Source organism: Pogonomyrmex barbatus, unplaced genomic scaffold (assembly GCF_055798465.1).
Source record: "Pogonomyrmex barbatus isolate J1 unplaced genomic scaffold, ASM5579846v1 scaffold2, whole genome shotgun sequence".
Taxonomy (NCBI): Eukaryota; Metazoa; Arthropoda; class Insecta; order Hymenoptera; family Formicidae; genus Pogonomyrmex; species Pogonomyrmex barbatus.
The window spans coordinates 7,147,138-7,173,537 of NW_028297116.1; the positions used below are offsets into that span (position 1 = coordinate 7,147,138).

At 45.5% G+C, this 26,400-nt stretch overlaps 1 long non-coding RNA gene across 3 annotated transcripts in view; it reads left to right on the top strand.

Annotated features, from left to right (window-relative positions):
* The window catches only part of LOC112552669 (uncharacterized), a 206,307-nt gene that overhangs the window by 37,015 nt on the left and 142,892 nt on the right, over positions 1 to 26,400 (top strand). For all 3 annotated transcript variants that reach the window (XR_016139091.1, XR_016139093.1, XR_016139092.1), the window contains exon 3: positions 7,729 to 7,925. This is a non-coding gene — a long non-coding RNA (uncharacterized LOC112552669). The remainder of the gene's footprint in view (positions 1 to 7,728; positions 7,926 to 26,400) is intronic.

A 26,400-nucleotide genomic window follows, 5' to 3' on the forward strand; every position in this document is an offset into this window, starting at 1 on the left:
GAGATTTGGAAATCCGCTCGGCTTCACGGTGCGGTAGATCGTGACGATGAATCTTGGCAAATAGTCGTTAAACACCTGTAACTCCGAGCATGCGCGGGTAAGGTAAAGGAGTTATTAATTACTATTCACGGAGGAGAAAAGATATAAGAGGAAATAAGAAATCTAATATAGCATTTAATTATCAATGTCGCAGTTTGTGCGTGATGGAAAGGAAGACATATTCCCCGTTTTATTATGTCATATTATATTCGTGTTATTGTCTAAGGACAATGGAAGTTGCAACGTCCGTTTCTTGAATCCCATGCATTATGTGTATCCGCCGACTTTTATGTTTGTGCTGTTACAGAAAACACACGAGTCGATGAGACGAAAATAGAGATACGTTGAAATGTCAAGGAATTGTCTATAAAATACATATATATATATATATATATATATATAAATAAAGGAGTTATAAAAATAGTTTATAAAAAAATTCTTGCGGAACTTTAGAAATAGTTTGTATTGTTTTCTATTTGTTGAAAATATTTTAGGGTTACCTACTTTTACCTTTCTTTGAAACTTTTCGCAACTTGACTTGGTCCATTGAAATGTGTTTCGAAATTTGTTACCCTTCGACATGGCAAATCGATACTCAATCTGGATGCTTTTTATTGCTTTTTTCCTACTTTCACAACGTGAAAGATAAAGGATAAAGTTAGTTTAGAAAAAAATAAAAAAAAAAATAAGGGAAAAGAAAGGGAAAAATTTTATTTCAACTTTCTCTTTTAGTTTACAATACTTTTTATAAAATTTTACGAACGTGCTAATCGCTTACTCGATTTGTCACCGCCAACCGCGTCAAAGGTCACTCGCGATGACCCTCTTCGTTCCCACGAACGTTCACCGATCAGCAGCTCGTACTTCTACCGGCTGGTCATTAACGCGGTATGTTTCGAGCCGATCAAGCCAGCCATTTGCTCCTGACGTCGCTAGTTAAGTACACCACCGGGACCTAAGACGCCGCGTTTAGAACGAAAGGCACTCCGGACACTCTCCTCATGGTCTGATAAAAACAAGAACGGGGCTATTCGATGGCGGAACCTAATTAGCGGTTTGGGTAATGCATGAGCATGGACCTAACTCGTTCTTAGTTTTTTCAACTGGCTTTTAATCTCCGCTTTCAGTCGAATGTCTGAGCATCTGCTTGGGCATTCGTTTTTATTCGAACATTAAATACCTTGCTCTCGAAAGAATCATTCGAACGTAAGCGTTTCAAGGATATTCTGGTTACTGGGACTTTTGGAGTCAGAGACGGATCGCAGACGAAAATCTTTAAAAATAGTAATATATTTCTTAATAGTAATATATTTCAGGCTTTCATTCACGCTTCGAAATCGTATCGCTCTCGTTTTGCCGCACCAGATTCTCGGTCGCCCTCAAGCCTGCAAGTTCCTCCAACGTGAGAAACGAGCCTTTTCCCACTACTACGCCGAAGGAGAAGGTGGCAAAGAGATCGCGCGGAATGCATGTGAAAAAGTGCAATCGCGGATTCTTGCGTTTCGAGTTTCGAAATGGCAGTCGATAGAAAAATCGGCGTCGTGCGCTATCGCCTTCAGCCGTGAGCGAGCTCGTTACCTGCCACAGGCTTGATAAATGTAACGTGAAATGTAGAGCTCCGCATCTTGCATTTAAAATTCCTCGCCGGTGATGGTACTCACAATTAGAACTTACAACTGATTTGCATAGAACTTATGTAACGTAACGTAATTATTAGCGATTTTGCTTTTTAACGTTGGATATGGCTCACAGATTTATCAGAGTTATCAGAATTTCAAATTCTCATTTTCGCGGACCAATCTTCAACTTTGTAAAATTTTCACGCTCACATTGTTGTTACTTCAGGCGAACCGCTTTCGATCGCGTAATCAAGAGCTACATACGAAAGATGGATGGAATTTCTGTGTTATACCGAAGACTCGCATAACAAACCGACTTGCCGGTACTCGCTGCTCCATTTTGAGATATGCCTCGGCTTTACGGAACGCCCGTATTATCCACGGAAATTGGTTCTAGCGAACGCGAGGTCAGGAAAGACCGTGCCGACGCGAGGATCGCGTGCAGGACCGACTACTCATCCACACTCACGTATTAAACATAAGTGCCACTTACCTATGCCTGATCTTCACGAGCCGCGAGCGTCTCTTCTTCTTCCTCTTCGTTTTCTCCTTCTATTCTCAGAGACGCCCCGTGCTTTCTTTCCCGCCATTCTTCCTTCTCGTATTTCAAGATCCCTGTTGCCGTTGATTACTTTACCTGCCCTTGTTGCCATACCCGTTATACTTTCTCATTGCTATTTTCTTTCAAATTTTTTTTCGGTTAAGGGCTATAAAAAAAAAATGCTTATAATCGAAATGTGCTTTAATAATATATATCCTTCGATTCTTAACACATAAAGAATTATTTCTCCGTAACGAAAACATTGACAATGCGAATGGGCAAATAATCGTAAAATAGAATTGTCTCTATTTTCTCTTCTTCAAATGTTATTGGAAAAAAATAATTTACATCTACATACAAAATATAATTTTTGGTAACACATTTATCATTTATATTTTCAGGTGACTGATCTCAGCCGACAGTATATACGAATAGAATTTATTACTCGATAGAGAAGACTATTACTATTAGCTCACGATCTTTTCCGCAGTAATAAATGTTAAATAAAAGATATTATTTATTAAATTGATGATATTTTTTACTTTTAATAATATAATTGTTAAATGTTAGATTACCTATCAATGCGTAAATATATACATATTGTCGATGAAATTTTTTTTCACATAAATCAATAATTTCATGCAAATGCTCGCAATAAGAATTAACTAAACTTAAAATAACAACTATTAGTGAATTATTATTCTTAGTTGTCGTCATTTCGTTATATTTTTTATTGCGAATCTCGGAAAATCGTTTCTTTATTTTATGTCCGCCGTTCATCTTGGTATACTCGGTTTGAAATGCAAGCGAGTAACGTATGAGAACGAGCATAGCGAAAACTCCCAGGCTACGGTTGAGCTCTTTTAGTCGATCACGTTGCGCGAAAGAGCCCGGGAAGAGGGTGAGGCTCAGGGATGCTTCATTTTCACCTGGAGTTACCTTTGGCACACAATCATCCGCCATTAAGGCCGTCTGCAAAAATATCCAAAGCACCGGAATATCCCTTTACATGAGACGGTGGAGGCGATCTCGTGGTATAACCCGTCCGCCCGGGTATATCACGAGCAGCCCCGGCATCTCGCGGCATGATCTTTCGAGATCGGGAGGGAAGAGGTCGGGGATCTCGTGGGCGGACGGCGGGGAGAAAGAGGGAGAGACAGGGAGCGTGAAAATAAGACGGAGTCGGGAGGGACGGGGGGGGGAAGAGAGGAGGAGAGTGGCGTGTCGGGAGGGAGGACGATGAGACCAGGAAGGAGGAAGAGAAGTGATGGCGAGAAAGGGAGAACGACGAGTGCTAGATCTCGGGCAACGATCGGAGATCATCTTCCCTCTTCGGCCGCATTCTTCGTTCTCGATCTTTCAGGTGGAGGTAGCGAGAGGGCGAAAAGAATACGACAAGACGCTTCGCCGCCGCCGCCGCCGCCGCCGCCGCCGCCGCCGCCGCCGCCGCCGCCGCCGCCACCGCTGCCATTATCAAATTATTCACTCACACCGAGCGCTATCTATCTTCGAAGCAGCGCGATCATAACGTGTTATTATTTGATCCTCACTTTGTTAGCGATCTGAGTTTAACAGCCAGTCGAGAAACGATATGTACCTGGCAGATCCTGCTCGCCCGAGATCTGGAGTACTTCTCACGATCTCGCGCGGCAGCTCTTCTGGTGTGGGCGAGCGGGAATCGCATGCCAGATAATATTACATGAATCTTGCGCGCTGTGTATTCCGGTTCGAATCGGAATTCAAACGTGCGCGCTGAAATCGAAAAACGCCGCGAGTAATTCGTAGAGATCTCGGCTGTCGATCGCGTTGATCGTATACGGGAATGCGTATGTCGATCCGTGATACCTACCCACCGGGAAATCAATTTCAATCCTAAAAAAATCTCGCGGTGTATAAAGTGACTAAAGAATAAGATTAGAAAGAAATTGTTCCTTTTCGAGATATTTCTAAGATCCATTTATTATTTCCGATCGATCAATTTCGAGACTGCCACGGTGAACTTGATCTTTGGAACTTCTCGCACGACTCGCGTAAATCTTTTTAGATTAGATATGCAAAACTGTGCGTGCAAGATATATAATTATCAATATCTATAGCGTTTGAGCAGACTCTAATTGCTTTGCGTAATTCTTATAATTGTGGATGTATACGTCGGTCGAGATGTCGAAAGATGTCTTAACACTTCAGTACAATCTCAAAGACTTTGAGACGATAAATAAATCACGGTCAGCCAATGTACAATATACGTGATCCAATTCCGCGATATGTGTAGCCAGATAACGAACCGACTTCCAGCCGTGACGAAGTTGGACGAAGACACTCGTCGAGAGAACGTCTCGTGGATCAAGGTGATCCTTACGTTTCACGATCGATTACGCAAAGTTGCCGCCAGAGCCTTGCAGAAAATAACTTCTCGGCTACATTACATAAAACATATCGCATGTGCGATATTAGACAAACATTGTAAAAAAAAAAAAAAAATGTGATGAAATCTCACTTCGGTCGAACATGCATCGAAAATCGCATGCCGAAGCATGCTCGACTTACCTATGGAATGCGTTTGGGCCTTATAATGCGGCCTTGATACGATGACGTAGTCGGATGATCTAAATCAATCGAAGTCATTGTTTGGCAAAGGACGCGACTAATTCTAAAACGTTTCTAACGATCTCTCTCTTTGATATTCGGCCGGCGTGCGCGAAATGGTGGCTTGGACTGGCGCAGTGTCCGGTCGCTTGTCAAATTCGATCACGTAGCGCTTTAACGCTTTACATTGAACGGCGCGCGTGCTTTGTGTAAGACGATGCCCGTAGGGGAGGCTTTGAGTGTAAGCGCGAGCACTCGAGAGCGCAAGAAAGGTGCGTGCGCGCGCATAGATACGACGAGACGTGGGTGTCGAGTCGTGAAACAAAGTAATTTCCAAGGGGAGAGAGAGAGAGAGAGACCTTTCTAGCTCCTTGATGGAATTTATGGGAGACGCGCGATCGATGACGATCGGACGTCGTCTAAATAATTTCGAATTGCGACGATTGCCCGATCGATTTGCTCATTCACCACGATGTCGTCTTTGAGCGTGATCAAGTTTCCTAAGACCGAATAGCGAAAATTGAATTCTTTCCAAAAGAACGATAGTTTAAGCTTAGTTTTCTCATATTTATATTAGTAATTTCGTTTCACTTATTTGGGATTTCTTATGTAAACTTATTTACTACTTTTTCAAATAGTCATTTTTGTAGTTTCACAAGAAATTATTGGAAAAAGTTCGACGAACTTTTTGGGGAATTTTTATGATTTCTTATAGGATACGTGTTGTGATTTTGAGCCAAGACGTGTGCTGAAGCTAGTATACGAGAATATTTCTACAGAGCATTAGGTATTCTATTTAATACGATCGCTAGTTCGATTACCAAATGTTCTGACGTAACGGCAATAATCTATTAATCAGATAACGTTTCCGTAATATCAATGACCGAATTCAAAATAAATTCTCTTGGGAATTTTTATTGGCGTGGCGATGGGCTACGAAATCGGAAAGCGTGACGCGCGACACGTGTAATATCGAAGAAGTTCGAAGAAAAATTACGCCATGGTGTCGGTCGGGCGGGCCATTATTTATCCGCGCTTCACCACGCGCTTTTTCGTCGCTCGAATAAGGAACGTGCGGGGCGATATGTCGAACGTGGCTCTCGACCGGGACTCGCGCCCGTGAAAATCAATTGATATGTGTCACAGCGCACCGAAAGCTTCCTTGAAAACGCACCGGATGCGCCGAGGGGGTTCTCGGGCGCGGCGACGGGCATTGTCTCCGGGACTCCTTCTTTTATCCGACCGACATGTCGAATGCTGGATGCATAATAATTTATTGTCCCATCTCAGAATTCACTATCCGCATCCACGGACCCTCTTTCTCGCTTCCTTTCTCCTCTCTCTTCGTGCTCGCGGCGCCTGTTTGGCGCCCGTTGGGCGAGAACATTTCCGACTGCGCCCCAACGCGGGAGTGAACGGAGTGGTGAATCGACGCTTGTGTCAGGATGATTGTGCCCTGGGTAAACGCGGTATCACGTGAATACGTCTTTCTCAAACCGTCGAGATCCACAAGTCCGTTCGACGGAGCGCGTACTCCTCGGTAGGAAAGTAATGGTTCACTCCCGCGGAATGAAATGTTCCGCTACGTGGCGGCCAATTAGATAGGGTGATTGATTAACGCTCGAATCGCTCCGCGAAATAATGATAGGGCACGCGTGTACACGCGCCGCGAAACGCGTTGCGTTTTCGAAGGAAAGCGAGACGACGATGGCGCGGGGGAGGAGAGGAATGCGGGATGCTGGTGGCTCGCGGTGGATCCATCACAGCGACCGAGCGGGATGCGCCGGTGTGCGTGGGAGTTTGCGGTTCTCCATGGATGACCAGGAAGTGGGTGTTCCCGCACCCCATAATTCAGCGTTTGTGCGCGCGCGCGCGTGTGTTTGCGCTCGCTCGCGTGGACCGGGCCTGCTCGCAAACCGCGACCAGCCCGATCGCGGTTCGCGTCTCGTGTCGAAAGTCAGATCGAATGAAGATGTCGGTGCTGACGCACCGAGAGCCAACGTGGAAAGATACAAATGCGCCTATGCGAGCACGCGGTTATAACAAATCGTCGACGCGTTGAGATGCCGCGGGATCAGAGGAAGTGCGTGAACGGCACGCATGGCGAGTACGCGCGTACGTGCGTGCGTGCGTGCCTGCGTCTGACGAGATCTTTGACAAGATCGCGCGTAATTTTCAATGCGGTCGTCGTCTTTCCGTGCGATCGCTTCTTCGATGTTACCGATCGATTCGATTTTATATCCGATGCTTTGGGAAATACTCTGATTGATTTTCTGGCCAGACGCCCAGCGACGCGCTAGATATTCATTATAATGATTTTTACTCTATTCATATCTACAAGATTTTGTCTCATTATTATTTGAAATAAAAATCAATTCTTTTGAAGATTAAAAAATGTTACACGTATTCATTTTTTTAAATATTAGATTTGTTCAATGTATTCATCTTTCCTGTTTGTACTCTTGTTTTTGTGAAACTAAAATAATAATAAAATTCTTAATACAAGTATCAATTTCTTTAAATCTTTTGCTTTGAGATAATTAAAAATGCAAAATTATTTCGACTTTTTAAATATAATTCTCATATATAAAATAAAAATAGAAAAGAAGAAATTAATATGTATTTAATATGTAATTTAAACTATTTAGCTACATAGAATATAATTTAAGATATATATATATATATATATATATATATATATATATATATATATATATATCTTATATATATATATATTGCATGATTATACATAGGGTATTGTTGAATGCGAATGCTCGTGAGTGAAATCCGGACTAATTGCAAAAGTGCTTGATCTAGATGATGCCCGGTAAAAGCGGCAGGTATCGTTGACTTCCAATAGTTACCCGGATCGATTCTTGATTTATACCTTTGGTAACCAGTCGATATTCGTGATCTCAAACGGGATTAAAAATGTTCCGGCAGATAACAGCGAGCAGGAGTGGCAGAAAAGGAAGCGCAAAGTCGGGACACAAGGCTGCGGCGATCCGGACGAGTGAGGAAGAGACGAGGCTATTCTACGATCGGCTCCGGGACGCTTTCGAGGCCCGATTCGAACAGGCGGCTATCTATGATCGTGCTGGCAACCAATTACGTTTCCTGAACCGGAAAACATCGGGTCGGTATGTATTCCACGGAGGTGCACCCAGAGCCTCAAATTATAAATCAGACGATAACCCCGTCGGTTTTCTTCCTCCGACTCCGTTCCTCGTTTCCCTCCCACCCTCTCTCGCTTTCTCTAATCTATCTATCTATCCATCTGCCTCTCTCGCTCTCTCTCCTTCTTCCTCGCTCTTCCTCTCTTTCTCCCTTTCTCGGTGCCGTGGCGTAGGAGAGAGGCTTCTCGTGGCCGATCGCGAGGGCTTTTAAGCTCGTACATCACCGTGTGGGTTACGCCCCCCGTATTTGCTTAGTCGTGCAAACGGGGAGGCGCGGATAAGGGCCGAGATGAAACAATTAATAATCCCCACGAGGCCACGAAACACCAACACCATGGGCCAGATGTTTCAGCTCCGTGACGTGCTTCTTCTTCCTCCTCGCTCTCCCGTCTCCTTCCTCTTCGTCGCGTTCATTCCGTTCACCGAACGTTGCCGATGTGAACGAAATAAAAACGATGTTTACGCGAAATTTAATATAATTGATGAAATGCACACGGTATGGCGCATTATGAAACTTTCACTATCGCGTCTTTCCGCGCGTAGTCGCGAATTTTGTGTGGGCGCTACTCGTATGCAGCTGTATGCTGCTTGTTAATCGTAGAAAACTCATCGATTTAAAACACTATATATATTTATGTTATATCCGAGAAAGTGCAACGTGATAGACGATGACGCAGTCACGATTTATCGAGCGTAATCGGGCCATTGAAATGCCATTTTTTTACAACGGAAAAATGCAAATGTATGGAATTAGCATAGGCGCCGGCTTATATCTTTACATATCATCTACAGCTGCGCATTTAAAAATCACGATAACAAAATGTAATTCTGGCGCCTTAGGCCAGTGCCTTTCCGCCATCGCGGCTTCGACATGGTCACTGGTGTTTTCAGGCCACGCATAGCGAGAGCACGCGATACCGGCATTTGAAAAATTACGCTACCGCAGGGTATACCTCAGTGTCTGCTCTCGGGATATCTTAATTATCAAGCAAAAATTAATTACCGTAACGCCCACTGCGGCTGTACGCCCGGACGAAGGCGGCAAGGACTTTGCCGCAGGCCGTTCGTGGGAGTGTCGGGTGACTCGCGCGTCATCTCGCAAAATGCCACAGGACTCGTTTTTGGACTCGTTTCGGAGCTATCTGTCTTTCCGTCCGTTCTCTTCCGTTTTCTTTCTCGTCGAGGAATATGCAAATGTGCTACGTATGCGCCATAAGCGTGCGTGTTAAAGATCCTCTTTTGCGAGAATCGTTTCACGACGTCTCACTTGTAAAATATCGCGTTCAAATATCACCCGATAAGTCGCGATTAACTTTCATCACACGTCGTCTTTTTTTTATCCATATGAACCGGTGAATCTCTCTCGTTCGGTGGGATAGTAGGAGCGAGACTAATCCCCGAATTATTTTACGTCTACGGAGCGTAACTTCGAACTACAATATTGCGCGATTCGAGGGAAATGCACGGGAATTATTAGACGAACTCGACAGTGCCGCCGCGCGTCGGCCGGGACGCTTTCGTGGAAGCGTATCAGCGATACCGGCGCGGCATGAAAGAGAAGAGTAACACGAGTAATTTCAACGATGGAAACGGGGCCCGGCGCTCGCGCGATCCCCGGGTGGTGTGGGAGTCTCGGCTTTGGGTTCAAAGGTTCGCGATTATAACATTCCGGGCATGCCGTTTCGTGTGCATCAATTCGGTACGCCAGTTCCCTCTTTGCGGAGTTCCCTCTTCACAACGCCGCGTGCGCGAGCGCGAGCGCTTCTCTCCCTCTCGCCCTTCTTGCTTGCCCTCGCACTTGCAGTCCGTCCCAGACGAATGCGAAGTTTCCTGGAGGCGCATCACGCTTGTACCCTCCCCCCGCGCTTATGCTCATGCTCGAGAGAACGAGCGTGCGGCCTGATCCTTCCTTTCCAGGAAGGACTCACTATCCGGGAATCGGTAAACGCTCTCACTTACTTTTCCTCGCCTCCTTTCCCTTCCTTCCGTTGCCCATTCATTCGTCAATTGCACAAAATCGTTTCTGGAATTGTATAAGCATGGGATTGCAACATTGGTCAGTCCTACGTTCCATTGTTCGTTAGTCCTCACAGTTTGAGATTTATTTGCGGCGTTTCGAATATGTGCAATGAACGTTTATCGCAAGTCTTGTGAAAATCTTGCGATACTTAATTGTAAAAATATACACAATTTATAGATCATTGCGAATTCGGCCGATCGAAACCGAAAACTAAGGGTAAATAACGGTATTAAAGATTGCACGAAAGGAATTTTCAATTCTGGACTTTAGCTCATGAGAAATTGTTCAAATTGACGTAAGTCGAGATCACAATTCCGATGTTAACCGCATCTTGTATCCTGCAGCAGTGTATGTACGATGTAAACTGGATCAACGCAGAATTTATAGCTGACGCTATTGCATTTTATCCAACGGCTTTATCGCTCCATTGTTCCGTAGCGTTTTATCGAGCCGGTAATTTAAACGCCCGAGCAAGCGAGGTCGCCAATAGCTCGTCGTCGACAGCGGTTGAAATTTGTAAGCGCAAAAAAATGTATGCTTAATTGACAATAACTTTTATTTTTTAAAACACATTAACTTTCTAATATTTTCTAAAACTTTTTATCTTTCTAAACGCTAACATTCTTTTTCCCTTATTTTGAAAATTAGATATTCTGTCTTAAATTTATTTGATATTCTGTATCATAATTATCTCATTATTTAAAATAAGCTATTTAAAGAAATTTAAAGAAATATGAAATTTCAATTTAACATACATAATACCTTTTAAAATTAAGTTTTAATTTAATTTCTTTATTTATCTTTATCCAAATAAATATTTTATTTATATAACTTCTAATGTAACTGGCTTAATTTTGTAAATCGTTAACTTTAAATTCATTTTACTGAAAATAAAACTGATTTATCCAAGTCCGTTAGAAAGATTTAATTGCTATAAAATACTTCGGAAGGCATTATCCTATTGACTAATTTCGTTTTCTAATGTAACGGCATCGAGTACTTCGCGAAGGTCATTTCGCGCTTCCGCGGGAGCGACGCGAGTGGACCCATCAGGGAAAAGCCCGGCTGTTCTCTCGGCCGCGGTTCGAACTTGCGGTAACGCGGTTCAGTGATGGGCGCATAAATAACGCGGAAAATGGACGACAGCGACAAAGCTGGCGCTGATTTCGCTAGTAAACCCAGCGGCGCGCGAGCCGCGGCGATCGGGCAAACGGCCTACCGAGATGGATTTATGCCAGCGTCATTAGGGATTAATTATACGCCTTGTCAGGCAGCTGATGCCTGCTCTAGCGACCAGAGATGGCCCCGCTAAGAGTTGCTCCCATCGTGGACCGTGGATAGAGAAGGCTGGAAAAGAAGAGGAAGAGGGACGAGGAAAAGGTATGCGCGGAGAGGAGAGAAAGAGGAACAGAGAGAAGAACTTTCCTTCGAGCGTGCCTACGTTCTTCCCTCGTGATTTACACCTCGGCTAAATCGTATGAACCGAGAGGCGCTGTCGCTTGTACGCAAATCTTATACAAAGATACATCGTTATGTCGCGCCCGTTTGGGATTCGCGTTCGACTATCATTCCACGGAAACCATCACAATACGATCCACGAACGACGCGTTACGCAACGCACGTGCAATTATATGGCCAAAGATGTTTATCCCTCCAGCACCGTTAGAATATCCTCCTTAAGGGCTGTGCAAATTCTAAAATAGTCAGAGCTTATTCCGTTCGTTTTAACGAATAAGAGAGATTGGTTTGACAAATAAGAATTTAAAAATACTTCCTTCCGAATTATAAATTTTGACAACTTTGTTATTTGAACTAGAACGATAAATCGTAGCGTAAGATTTAAGAAGATACTAAGATTTGCGAAATTATTCTACGCACGAACGGAAGGAGGCTTACTGGATGATATTTCGGGCATAACGGGTTAGACAATCCATGGAAAAGGAAAAAGGTAAAGAATACGCGGAGGACGTGGACCTGTAGGAGACGCGCACCGCGAAAGAGAGAGATATATATATATATATGAAAACGCACCCATAAGTGCCGCGCGTTCTAGACTCACGTACTTCCTTAATGCCGAATGCGCCATCCGCTTCCTTGCCATATAAGTTTCTATCAAAGGCCCGGATCGTACGTAATCCAGAAATCTGCCGCGTGACCCCATGGGAATACGCGCTCGGTGAAACTCACGCACGTCCTCTCCCTCGCCTCCCTTTCTTCTCGGCGTTCGCGATATGCCCGTGGGCTCTCAAACGGGCGAAACTGCGGTTGACTCATCGCTTCTCGGTTATATCGAGATTAGCTCTCTTTGAGAAATTGAGGTCGCTTCTTTGATGATATGCGTTTAATGTGTCTAAGCCGTGCGTTGAAATTTAATTCGCGATTTTTGTATATTAATTTTTTGCTATTGGGAGATAGAGCCGAATAGAGAGAAACGTTCACCTTTAGCTTTGACGTCAAACCTTTTCGTTAATGCAAAACTCATTGTTTTCAACATTGAAACAAGAGTTAAGATACGAGAGTCTGATTACAGCGGGAGACACTCGCTTATTGCCCGCGAGCGGAAGTCACCAAGATATTTGACAAAATGACAAAACTTAGAAGTTAGTCTAAATGCTCATCTTTACGGCGTAGATAATCCATTTCCTGAGAAAGTCAATGACAATACGGTCGATACTAAAATAAACGTTGCGTTACGTTTTGTTCAAAATCATTCGCGGTTTTGTCCGTCCGGCTGCCGCGCGCACTGATCGCCGTTGCGAGCGAGTAAATTCTCCTCTTGATCCACTGTTTATGCAATATGATTGATGAAGTTGCATTAATATTTTCGTAGCAGGGACGGCACTCAATGCAGGTACGTCGATGCGTACATGGCACGAGGGCATCCATTCGTTACGTCCGCGCAATAAAATATGTCTCACTCGGTCAGATTTACGACGTCGAGCCCCGGATGTTATTTCTGCGGGCATTGCGTAGACGCATGCTGCTCCGATATTTCGAATTGTTCGATAACGAATGATAACGTCGCTGCTTTCGAATATGCCAAGGTAATTCTCTCAATGCCGCGATTCAGTGTTGATACAGTTACAACTTTAATTGCAAGCAAAAAGAATAATTTTACTAAATATCTGACTAATTACAAATCTAAAAGTTATTATATAGAATATTTAAGCATAATAATAGCACTGCAAAAATTTTTGATATTTTCGCATGTAATTTTAACGTCCATACATAATTATCTTGACCCGACCAAATCAATTTCAGATCTCAGATATTAATAATCCTAATTAATACCCTAATTATGCTTCTCTTTGAAAAGTTACTTTACGCGGCGTTTCTGGCATTTCATTGCGGAAAATACTTAGCATTAACTTTCCAAATTCTCTCTCTCTCTCTCGTTTCAAGCGAAAGTACCAAAGCTACGATATGACAGTGAAATTGATGTAGACAAGATCTCAACTAGCGATTACTATCGCAGCTGTGATTCTCGAGATTCTTAAGAGTCTCTTCTTTCATGTTGAATCTTGCAACAAGGAAAGATTATCCACGAAATATTTCGAGTCTTTGGGCGGAGGAAGAGGGGGGGGGGGGCGGAGGGGCAACGTAAAACTTACGACCTTTGGACTCCCGAATTTTTTTTCATATGTTACGACCGAATAGTCTAATAATTAAAACGCGATTAGTGACTACAGCCGGGATGTGTTTCAATAAATCAGTATATGGCGCCCTGCCCCTTTCTGGGCATCGCGAGTAGGACGTTCTCCTTTGATCGGCACGAAGGGACTGCGCTGTCTGCGTGCACGCACGCGCAACCTGTAATTACGTGTATTGCGGATCTCTCCCTCCTGTCTGCTTCCTTTTACATCCGGTATCGCTTTTGCGGAAGGTATATACATTGGCGAAACATCTAATCTCGAGTCTTATTTCGCGATTTCTCTGATCGATTTAAATTAGAGCAATAGAAAAATTGTCACGTGACACAATATTTACTTTCAGTGATGCTGTATAGACTTTTGTATTTAAAAGATAAAACGATAAGATAAAACGATAAGATAAATCTTCTGGTATACATATCTACTCTTAACTTTGCATCTTTTTCTTGTTTTTTTTTTTTTTTTTTTTTTTTTATTCTGGTATTATCTGTCGGCATCAGATAGGAAGCAATCGTGAGATGCGAAGTAAGTAAAGACAGCTTGGGGCGAGCGGGCGTCAACGGAATCCGGATTTTGGAATCACCCGGTACAGGTAGAAAACACGGCAGGTGTAGCCTGCAGGCGATGAATCGCAAGCGAACCTGAACGTTGCGTGGGCGCGTTTCTCAGGGTGGCTGCGATGCGTCACACGCGAATCGCGCGAGAAAAGACTTGACGGAGAAGCAAGGGGGAGAGAAGCGCGCAATGAGACGAGAGATGAGATGGGGCGAGATGAGATGAGACGGGACAGAGGATGGACCGAGAGAGAAATGAGGGACAAAGAAAGGGGGAGTGGGACATACATGAAGAGTGAGAGCGACATGAGGAAAGATAGGGGGAGAGAGAGAGAGAGATAGAGAGTGGCGTTTTATCTCGCTCCGAAAGGAAGAGAGGAGAGTGCACAGACGCCGAGTGCAGGACCTGTAGGCGAACTATGCCGAGTATCCAGGCTGAAGGTTGGGCAGTGAACTAACCAGCTGAGTAAAGCAGCCCAGGATATATCCTGAGAACAATCGGACCTACCGACCAGCTACGGCGTGGGCGAGCCACCGGCGAAATATGCATTCCTAGCGTGTATCTCGCGCTAAAAGATTGTTGCATTTACGTGCGCCACACCGCGTCGAGCCAATAAATAACGGATGTTTAGCCGCTTTGCTCGCGGCGCGGATCGCGGATCCTGAGAGCGCCTTCGTCAGCCTCCGAGCCGACCGCCGTCACGTCGCTAACGAGATTCGGGCTCGTGGCAATCGTTTACCGCGTCTCTCGTGTCCTGCTCCCCAAAAACGATAGATCGCATGCCTTCTTTTTACGCGCACGTGCTGTAAATGATCTCGCTTTCGCCGCGCCGATAACTAGAATTCGAGTGTTGCGGACGAGAGTTACGGCCGATGTAAGTTGTCTGTTCCGTTTGTCAATCCGCGAATTCCATTACACGCCGCGGAGTTTTACTTTACCGGTTCGGGCAGAGGGACGATGTCGTTAACGACGACGACGACGACGACGACGAGAACGCCGGTGGGCATGCCTAAGATAGGAGAAGAAAGAGGACGAAAATGTTGCTGGGGAATAATAGGCTAGATTTGCGGTCACCGCAGTCGCCAGGTTTGCGGACGTACCAGCCGTATCGAGGGACTCGCTCGAGCTTGTTGAATTGTCGTCATGAGAAACGCGGAGATTGCCGAAACCCGCAGTTTAAATTAGAAGCGTACAAACTGCAAATTGAGATTGTAAATTGCCTCGCGGTACACTTACGTATCCCGAGATCGGGGGACGATCCCAGCTTCGTGCAGATAACTAAACTGCCATCTCTGAAAGCGGAAATGTCTTTCTTATCGTTTAACGCTTCGCCCTTCCATCAAGTAAAAGCAATAAAAAGTTACATTCAATAAGATTTGTAACAATCACCACTTATTTTATGAAGAGCGAGGATGTCGAGCAGGAGAGAATTGCATTTTTTTATGGCATCTTTCTCTTTTTAATCTCGTCGAAAGATGAGTGCCCTTCGAACCGAATCGTAATTACCCACCCATCACTTACCGTTTCACACAGTTTCCTTTTTGTTTCTCCGAATCATTCGCGCTCTCATCCGCGGGACTCTCTTGTCTCTAACGACGATGGATCTTCAACTTTCTAAACGTGGACCATCGCGCCGCGATTACCGAAACCGGTCATTTCGACGTCGTGCGACATCGATGATGGTCTTTTGCTACTTAATGAAACCTCACCTTTTCTAGTGATCATTGTCACGTGCAATTTCTTGGAGGAGTGTCGGGAGATCGAGCCGGCAGATTGCGAGAAAAAAGGCGGGCATGGCAGACAAGTCGAGTAAGAAAACAAAGGAGAAGAGCCGTGAAAGAGAGCGAGCGGATCTCGAAAACGGAAACGTGTTAGTGGACGGTCGATTGAGTACGAGGACGCTCCGAGACACGTTGTACCTATTATTTATCATTAATTTTTAACTGTCTTAAGATTATTCGATTTATAGCTCCGTGCGAACGAACGCGTCTCTTCGATTAGTCAGCTCTTTACCGGTGAAACAGTTTTTTTTTTTTTGCTAGGACATAAATGCGGACAATAAGTGATTGTACGCCTATGGGCCATCTCATATAAATCGACTTTCTTTCAAATTATTGCTCGCGAACTCGCAAGTGAATTGGACTTGAAAGTGGATTTATACGCGCCGCTCTACTCTCCGTTCTTGACGAGAAATTCGATAAAGCGTTATACATCCGTCTTATCGGAGATCGTAATTACTCTCGTTCGCTCGTATATAGTCGTAGCGGAAGCCTCCTACTATATAATCGCTCTGACTGACAGTCGTTTATACGAACGGCATTTAACAGTCCAACGAATAAATTGTAGGCAATCAATCTTGAGACAACCAGTCGGATTATTAGCAGGGTTTATGTGATTTGTAGATCCAGTCTCTTTTTCGCTCCTACATATGAGTGCCTCCTTTCATTCGCTACAATGCTCTCATTTTTCTCGTCGCTTATTCATCATGGAGCTGTGCGACAATTACAACGATTGTTAAAAGCGAGAGAGAGATTAACGCCACGAGAGAGACGCGATCATCGATTTCCAGAATAAGACAGAGTATGGCAGCGACACGCGTCATACGCGAATCTGACGAAAATCTGACGTTTAAGACCTTGACATTAAGGTGATGAAGAAATTTTGTATTCAATAATCTTCCAGATTATTTATGACATTACGAAATTAAATCCAGCATATCAGATTAATCTCTTTTTTTTGTTTTATAATCAAATCTGCATTTCGGAAAAAAAATTTTTTTATAGACACTTGATGATTAATTGGTATGGAAAATATCATTGCGAAGAAAAGATATATCGTCGTATTTATTTACAGTCAGATTTCAAGTGTAAATTTGACCGACGCGTTGCGAAATATCGCGAGGCGCACGTGTGGATTCTAATTTCCTCGCGTAAATCGCCGATAATACGTGACGTCATCGGGTTCATAATGCTGATTGGGTGCGAGAATTGGAGCCCGCCAATTACCAGGTGACCCGAGCGCGATTTATGGGGTCAGCCGTAACTCATGCCAGTTCTCGTTCTCCCCCTCACGGGGGGGGCCCCCTTATTCCATAACTCGGCACCCCGTAACCCTACGATGGCGCTATAGATAGACGGCCGATGCATAAGTCTAACTGAAAGTCGGCGATCCGGACGAGACGTAGGATTTATTGCTTATAGCTCGAAGATTGGTATATCGTGCCACGACTCGATGACACGCTAACACATAAATTAATTACACAGATTTAATAAGATGCTCGGATAACCGCGTGATATCGAACGCTTAACAGTTATCCCGTGTTCCATTCAGAGAAGTAATGACAACTATTTAAAATCGTAACACAGAGAACTAATTGTATACGGTCCCTCTATATATTACGAATACCTCTGTCCCGCGATGGAATTAGAAGACAATGAGATTTGCATCTCCACCTGAGCTTTCACCTGTCACGAGGACGTGACTTTGTTGTGTCGCGGCGCGTTTGCACAAACCTGATGGCTCAATAAAATAACTCGTTGGATAATACAATTTCGCCGGGCCGCTTTCAGCGGGAAGCGCAGGCAACGATAACCTCTCGCGACGCGACGTTGACTTCCGCGTCGATTCGTTACGTAAATCGTAGCAGCCCGAGTACGATCGATCGTTTGTGCCGGAGGACAAGTACCGAGAGTCCTTTTCCGGCTGGCGGTATCATCACCACCGGAGCACGCCGCCGCGGCGTATCATTCATCGTGGCACGAACTATGGCGGCATATTTCGCGGGGCCTATAATATCGGTGTTGCTCGACGAGAAGGAGGAATATCCCTCTGCAATTCGGATTGACTTCGTGGCCGATCTCGCGATGAACACGCCATCAACCTCCCGATCCCAAAGTAGGCTCTAATAAGCGCCGCGATATCTCGCTTCTGCTCCGCTTGCTCCGGGGAAAACGCGGCACGAGCGACAATCGACCACCGAATAGAAAGTGCGAGTCGTGGCCGAGCCGCTCTTGGTCGTGCGGGTCCAACAATAGGTTTCGTATCCCAAAGACCAGGCGAGAAAACGACGTCCAACTCACGCCTGCACTATTATTACTCGATAAACAATAAAATTTATTCTCGAGAAAACCATAATATATTTTTTTACCTAACGAAACCTTCTTAGAGTTTGTTTCTTCTAACAAAAAACTTGGTTTAACGTGCAAGTTATATATTTTTTACGTATTTTGGAGGATTATTACAAAACAAAAACATTTTGGACGAGTGCAATCGTAAGAAATTTGCAAGAATTTTTTTTGTTCGACCCAATTTTTTATTCGTAATAAAATGTGCTGAATTATGACTGCGCCTAATGGCGGTCTTATGGTGCCGGGTTTATAGCCTGCGTCTCCAGTTACACCGTCGTTAGTCGGTCGTCTTTATGACAAAGTTGTCACGCTCGTCCCGTTGGACGAGTTCAGTCGACCCACGACGGAACGGTCCAGCGTTAAACTCTTTCGCGTTCCGCAAGAACGTGAGCAAAACTGGTTCCCGATAACGGACTATCGCACTGGACCTATTTGCCCCTTAATCAAGCGCCGATTACCTTATCGAGTTGATAGATACATCGTAAATTACTGATACGTTACTGACGGCCCATTTAAAATCACATTTTATCGCATGATCACTATTTATCACTATGTAAAGTGTAAATATAACATGGGATTAACCATATGTATCGAACGATCGCTCGTGAAACACATGTAAGATTTGTTCCCTATCAGATTTGTTTCCTATCAGCGCTAAATTTGTTACGCGATCAATTTTCACAAATCACATTTTCACAAACGCACTTGATTTTTTTATTTACACTCTGCACGTTTTTCATTTGATTAAGATTTAATTTTTATTATTTCGAAAATCTTTTGCATTTTGTACAAAAAATCCATACGGTTAAACCTAATAAAATCGAATTACAGTTATGCTAAACATTACGCATTATATGATATTCTGAACATTATTTCATCAATAAAACTTGAATAACACATTTTAAACGAGTGGTTACTGTATGTTTTAACTTACTTCCCTGTTTCGATCACTGTCCAGTTAAATTTTCTCATGGCGGATTGGCGAAGAGGCTAAGGCGAGCTTTAGGGTAAAGCCTGCCGGCTAAGATACGTACGCGGGAGTGTCTCGCGCGAGGGAGAGCATTTTTGCCGCTGGTACGAGTTTGCAGGTTGCGCGAGGCGATGTGCGCGCGATCGGTTTGCCTGCTCGGGCTCGGTGACCGAGGGCACCCCCGGGTCCCCGCGGGCTCCGTTGCCGGGCCCTACGAGCAGCCGCCCTCCCACTAACCCCTCCCTCTCCTGGCCTGCGTTGCATCGCGTTGCATCGCGTTGCTTCGCGTTGCGGTGCATGGCGTCCTCGTGTGGGCGAAGGGTCACAGGTCGCAGACACACCGAGATGGTTCTCAACGTCGAGAGTCCTCGCTCGTCGATCGACGTCGTTTTGAAAAGTGTAAAATTTTCCCTCGAGAGAGGCGGTTTGCTTGAATTTCGATTCATTGAAAATTTTGCGCGTTTTGAGCGAATTCGCAAAGCGGATCTCATTTCTTACGATTCTTAAAATCTCTTCTCGTGATACATCGTGGATTTTGAGCACCGCGGTCTTCCGCCTGCGCCGGTTCTCAGGATGGGTGGAGGACCTCGTCCGAAGGATACATATGGAAAAAACGAGAGAGAAGGAGAAAGAGGGAAAGAGAAGACGAATAAGAGAGGAGGAGGGAAAAGCTTGAAGGACGAGGGAACGACGAAAATCGTAATCTTTCCGCATCGCGAAGGGACAATTGCGTCTTATACCTACCGGCTCGGTGACAATCGCGTGGATATTTTGCTCGCGGCTGGCGACACGACGCGACGCCGCTATATAAAATGGCACAACGGGTAAGAGAGTTTGTTACACACGCGGGGAAACTTCTCTCGGACCCATGGGGTCACGAGAAAACCGATGTGGTTCAAGCACGGTTCGAGGCGATCATCCACGGTAGAGAACTTGTAACCTCTCTCGTGCTAAGAGTCGCGTGCGTTTGAACGGCCCTTATTAATGTCTGACTTCTTTCCGCCCGTTGCTTTATAGGCACATTAATGATAATTATTATTAGCGATTCGCGGTTTATACGGTTGTCATCCGTTGGTTTTGCTTTATGGATATGGGGACACATCGATAGGTTAGTTAACGTTGTCGATCATCCGAATAATCAGGCTCGTCGGGCGCCCTCGGAACTCCACGGAAAGGATCATCGCCGTGGAATTTTAAGATTCCGTGGGCATCGGGGGAACCAATACAGGTCCGTGCACGGAAAGTTATGGCGCGAGCGTTTGCGAGGTGCCTCACGAGGGGCTTCTGTCCTCTCGTGCGAAAGGTCACGTACGAAGGAACTGACTACCCTCCCCACACATCTTTCTTCCACACTGAGCCTTCTTCCTTGATCTTCTCCCTGTGTATCCTTTTCTCTCCTCCGTGTCTTTCCCACCACGTCCCTTACACCTCGGACACCCGCCACCTTGAGGGAGCAACCCCCCGGCGAGGATTTGGAGAGCAGATAAAAATCTCGGGGCGGGTCTAGCAAATTGAAAAATTATGCCGACGCGCATATGCAACGTGTTTTTGGCGAAGATTCGAGACAATAGGACCTCCAGATAAAAAGCTGAAGAACGTTCGAAAGGGTAACGACATTACGGGGGCGCTTATATACGCGGATATCTGCGCCGATCTACGGAAAGGTGCGCGCACGAGCTTGATGACCGGCGTGCTCATGCATAAATGCGTCAACGTCGCATTTCATCCTTATCTCCGATCTACATCGTGAGCCACTCGCGTGTCCGTGACATCGGTCAGATTTCCGATCGACTTATCCGCCTTCGCGTTTTCATCGAATGTAACACGAGGCGTTTATTTCACATCGGCGGCAAGAGATACGCGGAAAACGTGGAAAACGCGACCTTCTCGACATTCTATTTTCTCCCGTCGTTACAATTGCGCGACCAGTCGCGTGTTTTTAGATCCCTCCCGACACGCCGAGTGTCGAGCGATCGCGGTCGCAAGAAAGCCAAGATGAGAGACGATAGCTATGAATCGGCCTGTTACCGCTCGCCGACTGTTCTGATTTTCCGGAATTGTCTGCCCCGATGCCTACGACCCATTCGTCCATTCGTTACCGTTTAGAGTTACGCTAGGTGCTCGTAAAATCTCATCAGTGATCGAATCGGGCCGCGCTTGATGCTGCAAGTGGACGAAGTGGTACTGGAAGCTGCGAGTTGATTCGCGAGTGATGAGCCGCCTGGAGTGACTCCTTTTCTCACTCCCCGGTCTCGCTCCTTTTCCCTGGATTATCTCCGCTTCCTCTCCCTCTTATTCTTGTCCTGCTCCTCCTACCATGGTTGACCACACTCGTCTACCTGTACGTACGTATGTAACCCTGTACTGTGTCTGCGGACTCGATGAGTTTCCCACGGACGGGACCGGGAGGAGTTCTTTCGAGTTTGAAAACACGGCAATCAGTGTAACTGCTTCTGGCAAGAAGGTACTATGTCTATACGTGCATATTATATATCGGTACGCACGCGCCTATACATATATATTTATATACACGTGTGTTTGTGCCGTCAAGCGCACCGTCGATCTTTCTTTTCCATAAGTGATGGTAGTAAACAAGTTGCATCTAGATCCGGATTGTTTCACATTTAGCGAGCCCATTCGTCATGAAATATCAGTAGTATGATGACTAGCGGCAATAATATATACCATAAGCTGCGGAAGATTGATGCGTGATACGTCAGCTTGATTACCAATAAGATGCGTTTCAATAGCCGGCCTGAGAAGATCCATCATGAAACCTCGCGGGCAAACTTCCGCATCGTATATTTACGGATATCACAATGATCATCTTATTAGCGATTAAACTGATGCAATATGTATTGTTTCGATCATCTTTTATAATCAATACATCACGAGTATATCCTTCTCTTACGCGTTTTATACTATTTCTCCTATACCCTCCCGTATATGATCTCTCGCGGGAATCGACGAATCCGGAAATCCGATCGAATGCGAGACGCCGCCGGGTGATTCATATGCGTGAACTCGCGAGAGTCGGCGGCGACCGGTAACGCCGCAGTCCACGTCGATTCTCTCACGCTCGCACGATGTATGGCGGTGACTAACTCTTCGTGTTTCAATATCGGAGCAACATACGTGCCGTTAGATCTCGTAATATAGCCGGCCGCGGCAAAGTCAAAAGAAAGTCCAGGCGCGTGGGTGCGTACCTTGTGAAGGAGACGCATGGACGTGTGTGTTGTGATAATTGCCCGGCTTAATAGTTCGCGTATATCGCGAGTTGCGAAGTTCAAGCCGCGTAAGCGAGTAGGTAAATTACGCGAGCGATCGCTGAACGCGTGTCACACGATCGATATCGATAGTGATCGATCGATCTCGTGGGGTGATAGGCGAGAACCGGTAAGTTTCTGTTATTTCCAAAATGGACCGCTACCCGCCTCGTCGAGCGTGTAAGTAATACTTCCATCGCTTGCTACTTTCGCTCGCCGCGCCGAGCTGACGTGAACGCGGACGCGCTCGATCTCTTAATTGATAGGTGACGAGCGAAAGGGCGCGCGTGTGAATCACGCTTTGGGAGCTCCGGACGCGCGCGCGTGCGCGCGCGCGATTTATGTAAGTCTCTCTCTCGAGGCAGATCGCACGTGGGTGTGATGCCTTTAATTATTTCTCGGCGCGCGCGTTCCGAATACACACGCGGGACATTAGGATCCGTTAAAGCGTTTCGCGAAATTTAACTTGACGGACAACTGGTTGATTAAACCCCATGAAATTGCGCGGCGTAATAGATAAGACGATGACGGAAGATTTCTTTACGGTTGTGTAACCGTGCAGATTATTTAGAAAAATTCGATTTTTGTCCCGTTACGCAAGAGGCGAGCAATTGACAGCGTTTAATTAAACTGTTCACCCATATGTAACGCGATCCGTGTGGAATAATAAATTTTATAAATTGTTTAATTACACTAGTCACTCTCTCGGGCCGTGCGAAACCCGCCTTGCACAAGGATCCAGACAGCGTCGGGCAATTTAAATCCCGCTAATTGACAAGTACGCCCGAGCGAGTGCGCGGATATGAGTTTCTACGCCCCGGTGAGACGCGCGAGAAACGAGGCGGATATACGATATCAAATTATGTCTGTGATGTCGGGCCGGTGACTCGGTGCGGTGCGCTCGAGTTGGAACTACGAAGAAGCGGTGGCGAAATATATAACGTAATATGAGGGAACGTGCATCGACGGGGCGACGCGCACGTAGGTAAACGATCGTTTGTCCTCCCACCGGCCAATTGTCGTCTCTCCTCGGCCGTTGCATCCTCGATGCGCAAAGGCAGCGGCGTCGATCGGCGCGGATGGAGGTGGAGGTAGTGGAGGTGGAGACCGAAGGTGGGTGCCCTCGTGTGTTGAGTAATTGGAACACGACCTCCGTCAACCCCCGCCGGCCCTAAATGGCCAACGGAAACGAGTGTGCACCGTGGAGGAAGCTACCGCTACCACTTTGTTGCGCAACCGCATGCAGATGCAGTCCTCTCGAATGCGGCGCGGTAAACGCGCCCGGCGCGGCGCGGCGCGACGCGGCGCGGATCTCCTCGCTCGCGGCGCGTTGGACGAACCCTCTTTATTGTCCTCCCACAATTTATGCTAATTCAACGCGAAACATCGCGCGTGGATGATATCGGAAACGGCGGAGGAGTGTCGCGACGTATTGCGAGCAATTTGCCCGTCCCGGCCGTTGTCTCGCGTTGAATGACTGTTCTTTCTTTCGACTCGCCGATCCTCATTCGCCGATGCTCACTGACGAATTACCATTTATACAATACGTAGTTGAAATTTCGCAACTTCTAGTTCAAGAGAGAAATGTAAAGCTGACGCTACCGTGAATAATGTTACGATGACTTATTGATAGCGTTTATCGCTTTTGCGCGTCGGATATGGTTAACGACGGTCCCGACGACAAAATGAGTTTTTGAGGACAGTTTTGAGTATTCTGACGCCTCTTAATCGCCACTTTTGAACAGCTTATTCCGGCCACAATATAATATAAATACGAGGCAATAAAAAAGTGTGAAAGTCGCGCGGACGAATAAGCAATCATTAGCGGATCCAATTCATATGCTGAAAAATTGGTAGTAAAACGTCGTGTTACGTCACGTTTTAATGATCCTTGCCCGATCGGCTTTATCCTTCGACGAGGAAGAGAGAGAATCAACGTCGTACGTATCAACGATAAATTATCTCCTCGATACCGTTGAAACGCCGATAAACAAAAAACGACGTTTATAGACGTGCTTTTTGGAGTATAAAATTTTTCGAGGAAATGAAACACAAAGTAGCGCGACGATCTTCAAGGTAAACATGACGGTATGGGAATTTCGTGGGGCTCGTCGGAGCGTTTCGACCCATAAATATAACGAGATACCGCGATGCGTGTCTGGATATGTGCCCAACGGCAAGAATCGCCCACGTCGCTCACAGCCATGATCAAGGAACAATGTATAACAGTTTCTTCACGGCTGTCGCGTCAAATCAAGGATTACTCATCTGCCGGGAACGGATTTAGCGCCGGGCAAGCCGTCTCCGTGCGGCCTCTCGTTCTCGCGCCGCTTTTTACTACTATTTATTCGCGAGCTTATTACGGCGGTTTCGTAATCGCATACAGGAACCAAGCGGACCGACCTTTGTACGTGCGTTACGTAACGTAACGCTTAATGCAACGTGCTGCGTTATTGAACGCGTCACGTAAATTCGCACACATAAATTTGAAACAGTGTAACTCCGATTTCGTTTATTGTATATACGCGAAGTTTTCTACGAACACGGAAATATAATTCATTCACGCATATACACATACGCGAAAGTGTAGGCACTACACGTACGTTTGTAATCTATATCTAAACGTGTCTGTCTGGTCCACATAATTTAACCAGCGAGAGATCTGAGCGTAGATAGCCGATCTGACTCAGATTAAGGGTAAACTATGACGGACTTTACGTACACGTGTCATTAGATTGTATGACGTTTTTGACTTTCGTCGAGACATTATAATTACATAAAAATTCTTGGTCTATTAACTGCTACATTAGCCTTAAAAGTGACGTATCAAAATTCGTTTACGCGTGACGATCATACGGAAAATCCATACGCCACGTACGCCTCGTGTAAAAATCGCAGGGAACTTTTATCCCAATTATGTCAGAGGAATATCGTGTCGAAACTTCAAACGCAAACCTCAAAAAACATCTTGCACACTTGCGATGTAGCCGGTTTGGGAATCCACCGACCACCCGCCGGCGACTGCCAGGTCGCGTCGACCTGTTTCCAACGCGTGTTCAGGATCCATCGCATGAGGAAGGTATCGTTCGCGGATTGACGTACGCCGACCTTCCTCGAGATGCGTATCTGACAATGAGAGTGGTCCACACGCAGATCGTGGCGGACTGCCGCGGGGTTTGCGCGGGGGTAACTCAATTTGTAGTTACAAACGAGCATAATATGATAATGTCTTGTGGCCGGGTCGCGCGATATACAGCCGGATCTTCTCCGCTTTGTTAGCCGTGGCTCCTCGCCATGGGCACCCCCCCCTCCCCCCCCAGCTGCGCCGTGTCATTTGTTCACGTCTGTCAATACGTCACCGATAGGTATACCGACCCCTCGCTGCCCGCTGCCAGGATACTCACCGAGGCCGAAAACCGCGCGCGACCGGGACTCGAGAATTACGAATAACGCGCGAAACTGGGACCTTGCATTTGCGATATTCTTGCATTTTTTTTATCGATTCGCTCGTCGGCGAATGTAAAGTGCGCCTTGCGTTCGCTTTCGTCTTGATGCGCGATGATTAAACTGATACGACGCCTACGAACTATGATGTCATGCTTCCACGTGCGCGTCGTAATTGATCCGAGAAACTTTCATTTGCGTAAAACTTTTTTTGAAAGATGATACGATAATCAAAACCCCATTCATATATATATATATATATATATATATATATCATTATACGTAGAATGGCATATTTTTCTGGCATATTTGTAAACATTTATTTAATAAACTTAAATTTTATTTTATTTTTTTTTCTACAAGACAAATTTACACAGAAGTAAATTTATTATACCAATTTTTCAAAT